At 44.3% G+C, this 10947-nt stretch overlaps 1 pseudogene; it reads left to right on the forward strand.

The window, feature by feature from the left end:
• Positions 1 to 6777: 6777 nt before the first annotated feature.
• On the forward strand, positions 6778 to 10732 carry LOC116984816 (annotated as a pseudogene).
• Positions 10733 to 10947: the final 215 nt, after the last annotated feature.

A 10947-nucleotide genomic window follows, 5' to 3' on the forward strand; every position in this document is an offset into this window, starting at 1 on the left:
TAAACCAGCATCATCAGTTCATTCCTACACAAAAAAACACTTTAAAATTGATAAATGATTTAGGACACGAATGATGTCCTGATAAATGCAAATGTACTCAGAATGCAAAACATCAAAAACAAAGATTTTCTAGAATTACAGGCAGCGCCTGGAATCATCCCCTAATTTAATTTTACAATCTCGAACATTCAAGGGTTGAGTAATTCACATGCCACCTTCTGGTCACTTGAAAGCAGCTGACAACCTATGTGTTGACCTGATGTAATCGTGTTTAAAATCTGGATCTCTCAGCAGACATGTTTGGAGCAGGAAAGCGTAAACAAGCCAAACAAGGTCCTTCTGCGTTGCACCTGAGGCCTCCAATATTTGATAGGTCAATAACATTTTCATTACAAAGCTGTGTTTATCTCTCATTTAATTATCGCAGCACAACATCAGAAAGGTTTGCAGTGCTCACTGGGAATAGCTCTGCAGGAAGCTAAAATCATAAAATCAAGCAATAATGTTCAAAACAATTTAAAAATGCAATCAGCTTATTCTGGTATTATCCAAAAATACTTCAATTTTCCAGAGTGCCATTTATTGATAAGTGGTGCAAATACATTTCCTAGAGCAGCCAAAGGTAGTAAGGTCTATATAATTTCATGATAATTATCGACAGCAACTTCTTCTTTTGTTTATTGTGAGTATAGATCCGATATACTATTTTGTATCTTGCCCATACCCAGAGATAAAATCATAAAACTGTATAGCACGCAAACAGGCCTTTTGACCCACCTTTTCCATGTCGCCCAAGTTCGCATTCTGGGCTCATCCCATTTGCCTCATGTATTTGGTCCATATGTTTCTAAACCCTACCCAACCATACATCTGTCCAAACTACTTTGACTATCATAATTGTCTCCACTTTTTGGACCAGTGATCACTGTTCTATTAGGTTTAAGATCGGCCCACGAGATTAAAATGCTAAGTTGGGGCATGGCCAACGTTGAGGGTGAGACAGGAACTCGCTCAAGTTGATTGGAGTAGGTTGTTTGAAGGAAAAGGAAGATCAGGAAAAAGTGTGCTGACCAGAATTCAGGACATGCACGTCTCCGTGAGAGTGATGGGCAAGACAGGCAAACGTAAAGAAGCTGGATGACAAGCAAAATTGAGGCTTCAGTCAATGTAAGAAGGAGTCATGGAACAGGTAAAGGCAGCTGGAATCAAATATATCCCTGGAAGTGTTTCAGAAACTAAGGAGAAGCTAAAAAAGGAAATCAGAAGGGCAAAAAGGGGACAGGAATTAGCTCTGGCAGATATAATTAAGGATAATCCCAAGCAATTTTATAAGCACATAAAGAAAAAAAAATACGTAGTCTGAAGTGTGTTTGCGGCTGGGATTCTCTATTAGTTTAGTTTAGTTTGATGAAGCATGGAGGAGAGGTCACAGCTTTGCACTATAAATGAATGACTGAATGAATGAATGAATGAATGAATGAATAAGTTTATTGACCAAGTATTCACATACAAGGAATTTGCCTTGGTGCTCCGCCCGCATGTGACAACATTACATACAGTGACAGTTAAGAATGACACATAAAACATTAAACATTAATAATAAAACATTATCGATTAAACATGTGAATTAAATAAAATACCAGAGCAAAAGGAGGCTACAGATTTTTGGTTATTGAGTAGAGCTACTACTCGTGGAAAAAAGCTGTTTTTATGTCTGGCTGTGTCAGCTTTGACAATCCGGAGTCGCCTTCCAGAGGGAAGTGATTCAAAGAGTTTGTGGCCAGGGTGAGAGGGGTCACAGATGATTTTACCAGTTCACTTCCTGGCCCTTTCAGTTTACAGTTCGTCAATGGAGGGAAGGTTGCAGCCAATAACCTTCTCAGCTGATCGGACGATTCGCTGAAACCTCCGGATGTCATTCTTGGTGGCTGAGCCAAACCAGACCATGACGGAGAAGGTGAGGACAGAATCTATGACAGCCGTATAGAATTGGACAATTATTGCCTGTGGCAGATTGAGCTTCCTGAGCTGCCACAGGAAGTACATCCTCAGGTGTGCATTTTTGACTGTGAGCGAGTTTGACTATGAGTAAGATCAAAACGTATACCAGAAGAAGTTTGGATGAATATCTTACTGTTTTTACTACTGCAATAAAGAAACTATTAATTAAGAGTTTGGAAGATTTATCTTCGGACGGCGTTGAATCTCTCGTGGAGAGCTCGTAAATGCGTCGATTATCTCCTAAACCCCTGTCTTCAATCATTATGACTTAAAGGAGGAATCCTTGAAACAATATAAAAATCTGTCACTACAACTAGTCGAAAGCTACCTTACAGCCATGGGGTAGAAGATTGGTCCCACAGAAGAGGGACAGAAGATTGGGCTGGAACTCTGGAGAGAGATTACTGCCAGGTTCCGTAGAAGTGGAACTGAGAACTGGTTCTGTAGAAGAGGAACTGAAGAATCCAGAGATTGGTTTGGAGCCTACCAGCTGGTAAGTAAATGGACAGCCACAAGACTTATCTGAAGATTGAAAACTTCACTAATCGAAAGCATTTGGCAGTCTGCCAAGACCTGTTTAATTCATGAAGCAAGAACAAGCAGGTAAACTGGGTGAAGGAGCACCACCAGAGGGAGCCGTGGAATCTGCAACAAGTAAGCCAGGTGACGAAGAGAATGAAGAGTCATAATGATTGAAGACAGGGGTTTAGGAGATAATCGACGCATTTACGAGCTCTCCACGAGAGATTCAATGCCGTCCGAAGATAAATCTTCCAAACTCTTAATTAATAGTTTCTTTATTGCAGTAGTAAAAACAGTAAGATATTCTTCCAAACTTCTTCTGGTATACAGAGATGATGGGAAAAGGCCCGAGTTGCAATTCTGGAGAAATTCCAGACGTTATGGAAGCCGTTGATCAAAAAAATTGAAATCCCGAAGAAACTAATGGAATGAAAAGAAAATGCGAAGATAATGCAATCTAATCTGCAGCCTTGGTCACAAGGTTGGAGAAAAGCAAAGCTCATTGCTGAGTTTACAACTGCATGAGGAAGAAATCAAAAGCCACACCCAGTGGTTCCAAGAAAGATTGGAATTTTTCGATGAGTTTGTTAATTATGTGTATATGTGGTTACTTGAAATCGAACAACAACAGTTGAATGTGCAATGCAAGAAGGTGCTGAAATGGAAGAGGAGATGACACCACATGATAGTATCTTGAATGTATCTACATGAAGATCAAGACATAAATCTGGTTCTGTAGCCAGTTCAGCGTCAAGGGTCTCTGCTCGAATGGAAGTCGAAGCTGTTTAGTCACTCTCTCAATGGAAGAGAATGCCTTGGAGAAGAAACATGAGATTGAGTGACAAGAAGAACAGCTGCATGAGCAGTGAAAATGAAAAGAACAGCTGGAAGTTGCCACAAATAATAATAATAATAATAATAATATCTTTTATTGTCATTGCACGTCAGTGCAACGAGATTTAGTATGCAGCTTCCAACCGATGAAAAAGAAAAGTAAAATAAATAAATAAGCTGTGTGTCGTGACCATCCGAGGGAGACAGTCCAGGGGGGGTGGGTGGGGGGGGCACTCATTAGGGCCGGTTCAGAGCCGCTATAGCTCTTGAAATAAAGCTGTTTCTGAGTCTGGAGGTTCGGGCGTAGAAGGCCTTGTAACGTCTGCCGGAGGGAAGTAGTTCAAACAGTCCGTTACAGGGGTGTAATGAGTCTTTATGGATGCTGACGGCCTTCCTGAGGCACCGTGTGTGGTAGATGCCCTCCAAGGCTGGTAGCTCTGTCCCAATGATCCGCTGCGCTCTGTGGACGACGCGCTGAAGAGCTCTCCTCTCCGCCCCCGTGCAGCTGAGATACCACACAGAGATGCCACACGTTAATATGCTCTCTGTGGTGCAGCGGTAGAACGTTGTCAGCAGCTGTTGGGGCAGACCAGTCTTTTTTAATCTCCTCAGGAAGAACAGTCGTTGCTGTGCCTTCTTGACCAGCGCAGCGGTGGTGGTGGACCAGGTGAGGTCCTCCGAAATGTGAGTGCCCAGAAACTTAAAGCTGGACACTCTCTCCACACTTTCCCCGTAAATGGAGATTGGGGCGTATTCTCCATTATGGGACCTCCTGAAGTCAATAATCAGCTTCTTGGTCTTGGAGGTGTTTAGTGACCAGTTGTTACGTGCGCACCAGTCCGCCAGGTTCTGCACCTCTGCTCTGTAGTTTGTTTCATCACCGTTGGTGATCAGCCCAATCACTGTTGTGTCATCTGCAAACTTCACGATGGTGTAGGTGTCGAATGCAGGAACACAGTCGTATGTGAAGAGGGAGTAGAGCATGGGGCTTAGTACATAACCCTGTGGTGTGCCGGTGCTCAGGGTGATAGTGGAGGACAGATGCGGGCCCAGTCTCACTGCCTGCGGTCGCTCCGTCAGAAAGTTCAGGATCCAATCACATATCGGCGAGCTGAGGCCTAGCTGGTGGAGTTTGGTGGTGAGCTTGGTGGGGATGACCGTATTGAATGCAGAGCTATAGTCAACGAAGAGCATCCTCACATACGTGCCCTGTCTGTCCAGGTGAGTCAGGACAGTGTGAAGAGCCAGAGAGATGGCATCCTCTGTTGATCTATTTGCCCTGTATGCAAATTGATGAGAGTCCAGTGAGGCAGGGATGTTGGCGGTTGTCAAATCGAAGAAGGAGATAATGGAAAGTCAGGGTTCAAGATGCGGCTCTAAAGTATCTGATGGGATGAGCTCTTATTTGAGAAAAGGAACTGCTCAAAGGGAAACAGCAGCTGAATTAAATCTACAGCCACCAGAGGAAGACTGGTGTCGCCATTCAAGTCAAGCACTGAGTAAGTGGATGGCCGATAAAGCTCCATCTCAACCATAGGTAGTTAAACTGAAGCGAATAAACTTTGGACCATCTGTTAAGGCTCGTGACAAAACTTATGAGTATAGAAGTGGTTGTGACGTTCCACACCAGGGCATCGGAAATGTCCTCGCTCTTCAGGGAACGGGGATTCCCCTCCTCCACCATAGATGAGGCTCGCACCAGGGTCTCTTCCATACCCCGCAACACTGCTCTCTCTCTCCCCATCCCCGCACTCGCAACAAGGGCAGAGTCCCCCTAGTCCTCACCTTTCACCCCACCAGCCGGCAAATACAACAAATCATCCTCTGCCATTTTCGCCACCTCCAAAGTGACCCCACCACTCGCCACATCTTCCCATCTCCCCCCATGTCTGCCTTCCGCAAAGACCGCTCCCTCCGCAACTCCCTTGTCAATTGTCAATTGTTAATTGAATTCTTCCAATTTTGCTAGCCCTTGCTGTCTCCTTCCCTTCCTTAACCCTCGAGCTGTCTCCTCCCATCCCCCCGCCCTCGGGCTCCTCCACCCCCCTTTTTCCTTCCTTCTCGCCCCCCCACCCCCTATCAGTCTGAAGAAGGGTTTCGGCCCGAAACGTCACCTATTTCCTTCGCTCCATAGATGCTGCTGCACCCGCTGAGTTTCTCCAGCATTTTTGTGTACCTTATGAGTATTGAAGTTGGGATGTAATGTTAAATGAGTATAGAAGTTGGGATGTAATGTTAAAATTGTACAAGGCATTGGTGAGGCCAATTCTGGAGTATGGTGTACAATTTTAGTCACCTAATTATAGGAAGGATGTCAACAAAATAGAGAGAGTACAGAGGAGATTTACTAGAATGTTGCCTGGGTTTCAGCAACTAAGTTACAGAGAAAGGTTGAACAAGTTAGGTCTTTATTCTTTGGAGCGCAGAAGGTTAAGGGGGGACTTGATAGAGGTCTTTAAAATGATGAGAGGGATAGACAGAGTTGACGTGGATAAGCTTTTCCCACTGAGAGTAGGGAAGATTCAAACAAGGGGACATGACTTGAGAATTAAGGGACAGAAGTTTAGGGGTAACATGAGGGGGAACTTCTTTACTCAGAGAGTGGTGGCTGTGGAATGAGCTTCCAGTGAAGGTGGTGGAGGCAGGTTCGATTTTATCATTTAAAAATAAATTGGATAGTTATATGGACGGGAAAGGAATGGAGGGTTATGGTCTGAGTGCAGGTAGATGGGACTAGGGGAGAATAAGTGTTCGGCAAAGACTAGAAGGGCCGAGATGGCCTGTTTCCGTGCTGTAATTGTTGTATGGTTATATGGTTATCCAGACCAGCACTCTTTTCAGAGGCCTGTTTATGATACGAAGAGGCCTAGTCAGGGACAAACAACTAGTCATAAGACTCGTGACAAAACTTACTCAGACCAGTATTCTTTTCAGAGGCCTGTTTATCGTACGTCTGGGCCAAGCCAAGGATCTCAAGGTGAATTCTATGATTTGGTGAGGAATCAAACTGAAATCAACAAGCTCATAGCTCAACAAAAACTCTCTTCCACCCTACCACCAATAGAATTTCCTCGATATGATGGTGATCCTTTGCGGTATGAAGCTTTCATAATGTCATTTCACGAAGGAGTAGAAATGTAAACTACTGATGAAAAAGAGCGCTTACGATTTCTGGTGCATTACACAAGCGGACATGCAAAGGTGCTTGTCGAAAGTTGTCTAAAGAGGCCTGGAGGCCATGGCTATCGAGAGGCAAGAAGGTTACTTAAAGAACGTTATGGTAATGAACAGAGGATTGCTAACATATACATGAAGAAGGCCTATGCTTGGAAAGATATCAAGTCAGAAGATGTGGAGGCATTAAGTGAGTTTGTGATATTTCTTAGAGGTTGTTGTAGTTCGATGAAAAATCTCGACCACATGGAGGAAATGAATGTTGTTAGTAATACTAGAGCCATCATTCTAAAACTGCCCTATAGGCTTAGAGATAAGTGGAGAGATGGGATAATGGAAAAGGAGAATCGAGAAGCCATGTTGCTTGACCTGGTGGCTTTCTTAGAAAGGGAAGTACGGTTCATGTTAGATCCACGCCATAGGAGTATTCAAGATCCTAAACCAATTGCAACTGTCAAAGGTTCTACCCTTACTAAGACTAAAGGAAGATCATGACCTAAGGGAGGCAGTTTTGCTACTGCTATAATACTTGTGGAAACGACAGGTGGAATGAAAGGAGATGTATCTACTATCAAGCAAAAAGCATTTTGTTTGTTATGTGATGAGGTTGGTCACACCATAAGGTGGTGTCGAAGATTGAAGAAGAAGGAATATAAAGAAAAGATGGATTTCTTAAAGGAGAAGGGAATCTGTTTTAGATGTTTGAAAAAAAGACACATGGTTAAAAACTATAAAAATCCTATAACTTGTGATAAGTGCAAGCAAGATTATCCTGAAGAACTTCACACTGCGCAAAAGAAGCCGGAGCAAATAGAACAGAAGGAGAAGCCAGCTACTAATGACCTCAGATAACTGCCCATATCGGGGCCGGGGTAGAAACCTGTATCTTCTCTATCTTACCAGTACATGTAAGGAATAGCAAGATGAATACAGTGTTGCAAACTAATACCTAGTCTGGATGAGACAATTTTATACCAATATCTGAGGTGTTTACACATGAGACCATGCCTTTTTGTCATCAAAATATACCCAGACATGAGGACTTGAAACAATGGCCTTATTTGAAGGATGTCAAGATAACTAAAATAAATTCTGATATCAACCTACTTATCAAAAATAATGCTTTGAAGGCATCGGACCTATACAGACTTGAGGAGCCAAGGGGATGGACTGTTTGCTGTGAAAACCCTACTAGGATGGGTTCATGGCTCCTTGAGAAGGAACAATGAAAGCAGGAACCAGAAGAACTACCCTGCCGCTGCTGTTAATCGAATATCTGCTGGTAAATTAGAAAAGCCATTGATCAAGCAATACAGTCATGACTTCAATGAAAGTACCAGTAAGGAATCTGAAGAAATGTCCAGGGACGAATTAAAGTTCTTGGATATTATGAACTACTCAGTAAAGATGATGGACACTATTGTCTGGACTTACCTTTCAAACAAGAAAGCGTTAGTCTGCCGAATAATCATCGTATGGCAGAGCAACGCACCCAGAATCTGAAACGCAAGTTTGGCAAGAATACGAAATTTCATGAGGAATATACGTTTTTTCTAAAGGATATGATTGACAATGATTATGTTGAAATGGTACCGATAAACTAACTAAATCGAAGTGATGGAGTGCTTTGGTACATTCCGCATCATGGGGTAATTGAAGATTAATTTTTCTTTGTATTTTCAGATTCTAAGCTGAGCATGAGTAAAAAATTTGAAAGTGGTGCTAGCAAGCGCAAGAAAAAGAGACTTGAAAATGATACGGTAAAGAAGTTAAGACCAATCACTGCTTTCTTGGGTCAGCCACAGACAGAGGCAATACGTGCCAGCGGTGTAGCAGATACATTGTTACTAACACAGGGAAATCAGTCTGGTGGAGCTATACAGCCATCTACTAGCATTCAACCAGAAGAAAACCTCCCTGAAACAGAAACAGCGAAGCAGGACGTGGAACAGCAAGCTGAATATGAGGAAGCAGCCATGATGCCGGCTCAAAATGAAAATATAGAACTGATTGATGATGCCAAATATAGTACTGCAACAGACGTTGGTTTGTGGACAGAATTATCAATAGAGGACGTATCCTATTGGGTAGAAAGCGGCCCCTCTCAGTTCAGCATCATTGTGGACCATTTTCAAATTCCAAGCGAGTGTATAAAAATCAGTCTAGGTCTTGCACTAAGGCTCTTTTTTATTCAACAAAAGTCAATGGAGAAACATATATGTTGTACCTGCAGTCATACATACAATCATACAATAATAACAACAGTAAACACAAATTAACACCACCACAGTAAGTCCTCCAAGCACCTCCTCACTGTGGTGGAAGCAAAAATCTTAGGGCTGCAGTCTCTTCCCTCCTCTTCTCCCGCTGCGCTGAGGCGATACCCCACCGGGCGATGGTGCAAACAGTCCCGCGGCTCACCGAACCCCGCAACGGGCCGGCTCAAACACCGCGGCCCGGGGGTGGTCGAAGCTGCCGCCCTCCAGTCCAACGGACGCAGCCGCTGGCCCACGGCTCAACCCCGGACTCAGGTCACCGCCGCCAGAACGCCGTCCCAGCCACCGGAGCACCGTTCCAGCCCTGAGCCGGATCGCCCTCGCGTGAGTGCCGTTCCTCCCTCGGGCTGGGCCACTCCGACGGGAGTTCCGTTCCTCCCTCGGGCTGGGCCACTCCGACGGGAGCGCCGTTCCACCTCGGGCTGGGCCACTCCGACGGGAGCGCCGTTCCACCTCGGGCTGGGCCACTCCGACGGGAGCGCCGTTCCACCTCGGGCTGGGCCACTCCGACGGGAGTGCCGTTCCACCTCGGGCTGGGCCACTCCGACGGGAGCGCAGTTCCACCCTCGGACTGGGCCGCTCCGACGGGAGTGCCGTTCCAGCCCCGAGCTGGGCCGCCCTCACGGGAGCGAGCCCAGTGCAAGTCCTGACTGGCTCTGCCTCCGGAGTCTCGAGGCCGCCAGCTCCGCCATCAGGCCTCAGCGCAGACGGAGGCAGAGAAGGGGGATACGATAAAAAAGTCGTATTCCCCCGAAGAGAGAGACAGCAAGCCCCGTTTCAACCCCCCACCCCCACATAAACACAACCTAAAAAACAAAAACTAACTAGACAAAATGAAAAAAACCAACATAAAAAAGTAAAGACAAACGGACTGTAGGCGAGCCGCAGCCGTTTACCAGCGCCGCCACTTCCAGCAATAAAGGCATTCAATTCAATTCAATTCAAAATAGCCAAGAGTGGCTTGTGTATTCTCCCACAAAAGGCCGGATGTATTTTTTTGTTTGTAAACTCTTTCCAAACATTGCATCTTATTCTTCTGCTACATCTTTAGCTTCTGAAGGGTTTGATGTTTGGCAAAACCCCTATCTTATCCAAACTCATGAAAACTCAGAGAAGCACAGGAATGCCATGTTGACCTACTTAACAAGAAAGCGAGAGCAGACGTTAACCTCAAAGCTACAGGAACAAATAAAAGCAGAGCAGCAGTACTGGCGGCATGTCATGGAGAGAATTGTTGCTGTAATATGCACTTTTGCAGAACCAGGGTTACCATTCAGAGGAGACAATGAACAATTTGGATCTCCAAATAACAGCAATTATCTTGGTCTTTTAGAGCTAGTTGCAAAATTTGATCAATTTTTACTGGCTCATAGCAATCGGTATGGAAACTCCGGATCAGGAATTCCCTCTTATTTATCAAAAACTGTATGTGGGGAAATAATTCAACTCATGGCAAAAAAAGTTAAGGATGCAATTCTGGCTGACTTGAAAATGGCTGGATATTTCAGCTTGTCAGTGGATTCCACCCCTGACATTTCACATACTGATCAGTTGACTTTAATTATCAGATATGTATCACCTGAAGACGGTTTACCAAGTGAGAGATTTTTTAACTTTCCTTGAGCTAAAAGACCACTCAGGAGAAAGCATGGCTGATTTTGTGTTTAACTATCTCACTACTGAGCTTGAAATTGACTTTAGCAAATGCTGAGGGCAGTCTTATGACAATGCTGCCAACATGGCTGGTAGGTGCAAGGGTATGCAACAAAAAATCGTAAAAAAAACATTTTGCAAGATTTATTCCATGCGCTGCTCACTCATTAAATTTGGTGGGCCGTTCGGCTGTTGATTGCTGCCTTGATGCAGTGAACTGTTTTGGAATTATCAATGAAATTTATACCTTCTTATCATCCTCCACAAAGTGATGGGCAGTTCTAAAATCATTTTTTGCAACCTCAGTCAAAAGTACCTACATATTTGTCAACACTAGGTAGGAGGCACATGCAAAAGCCACAGAAGCTATTTTGGAAAGTTACAGCGCTATCACTAATGCCCTCAGTCATTTGTACTCTGATGTTAATGTGAAGGGTGATACCAGGCTTCAAGCTAACAATCTTTTGCAGAAAATGGAAGAACTGCA

The sequence above is a fragment of the Amblyraja radiata genome, chromosome 1 (assembly GCF_010909765.2).
Source record: "Amblyraja radiata isolate CabotCenter1 chromosome 1, sAmbRad1.1.pri, whole genome shotgun sequence".
Classification (NCBI taxonomy): domain Eukaryota; kingdom Metazoa; phylum Chordata; class Chondrichthyes; order Rajiformes; family Rajidae; genus Amblyraja; species Amblyraja radiata.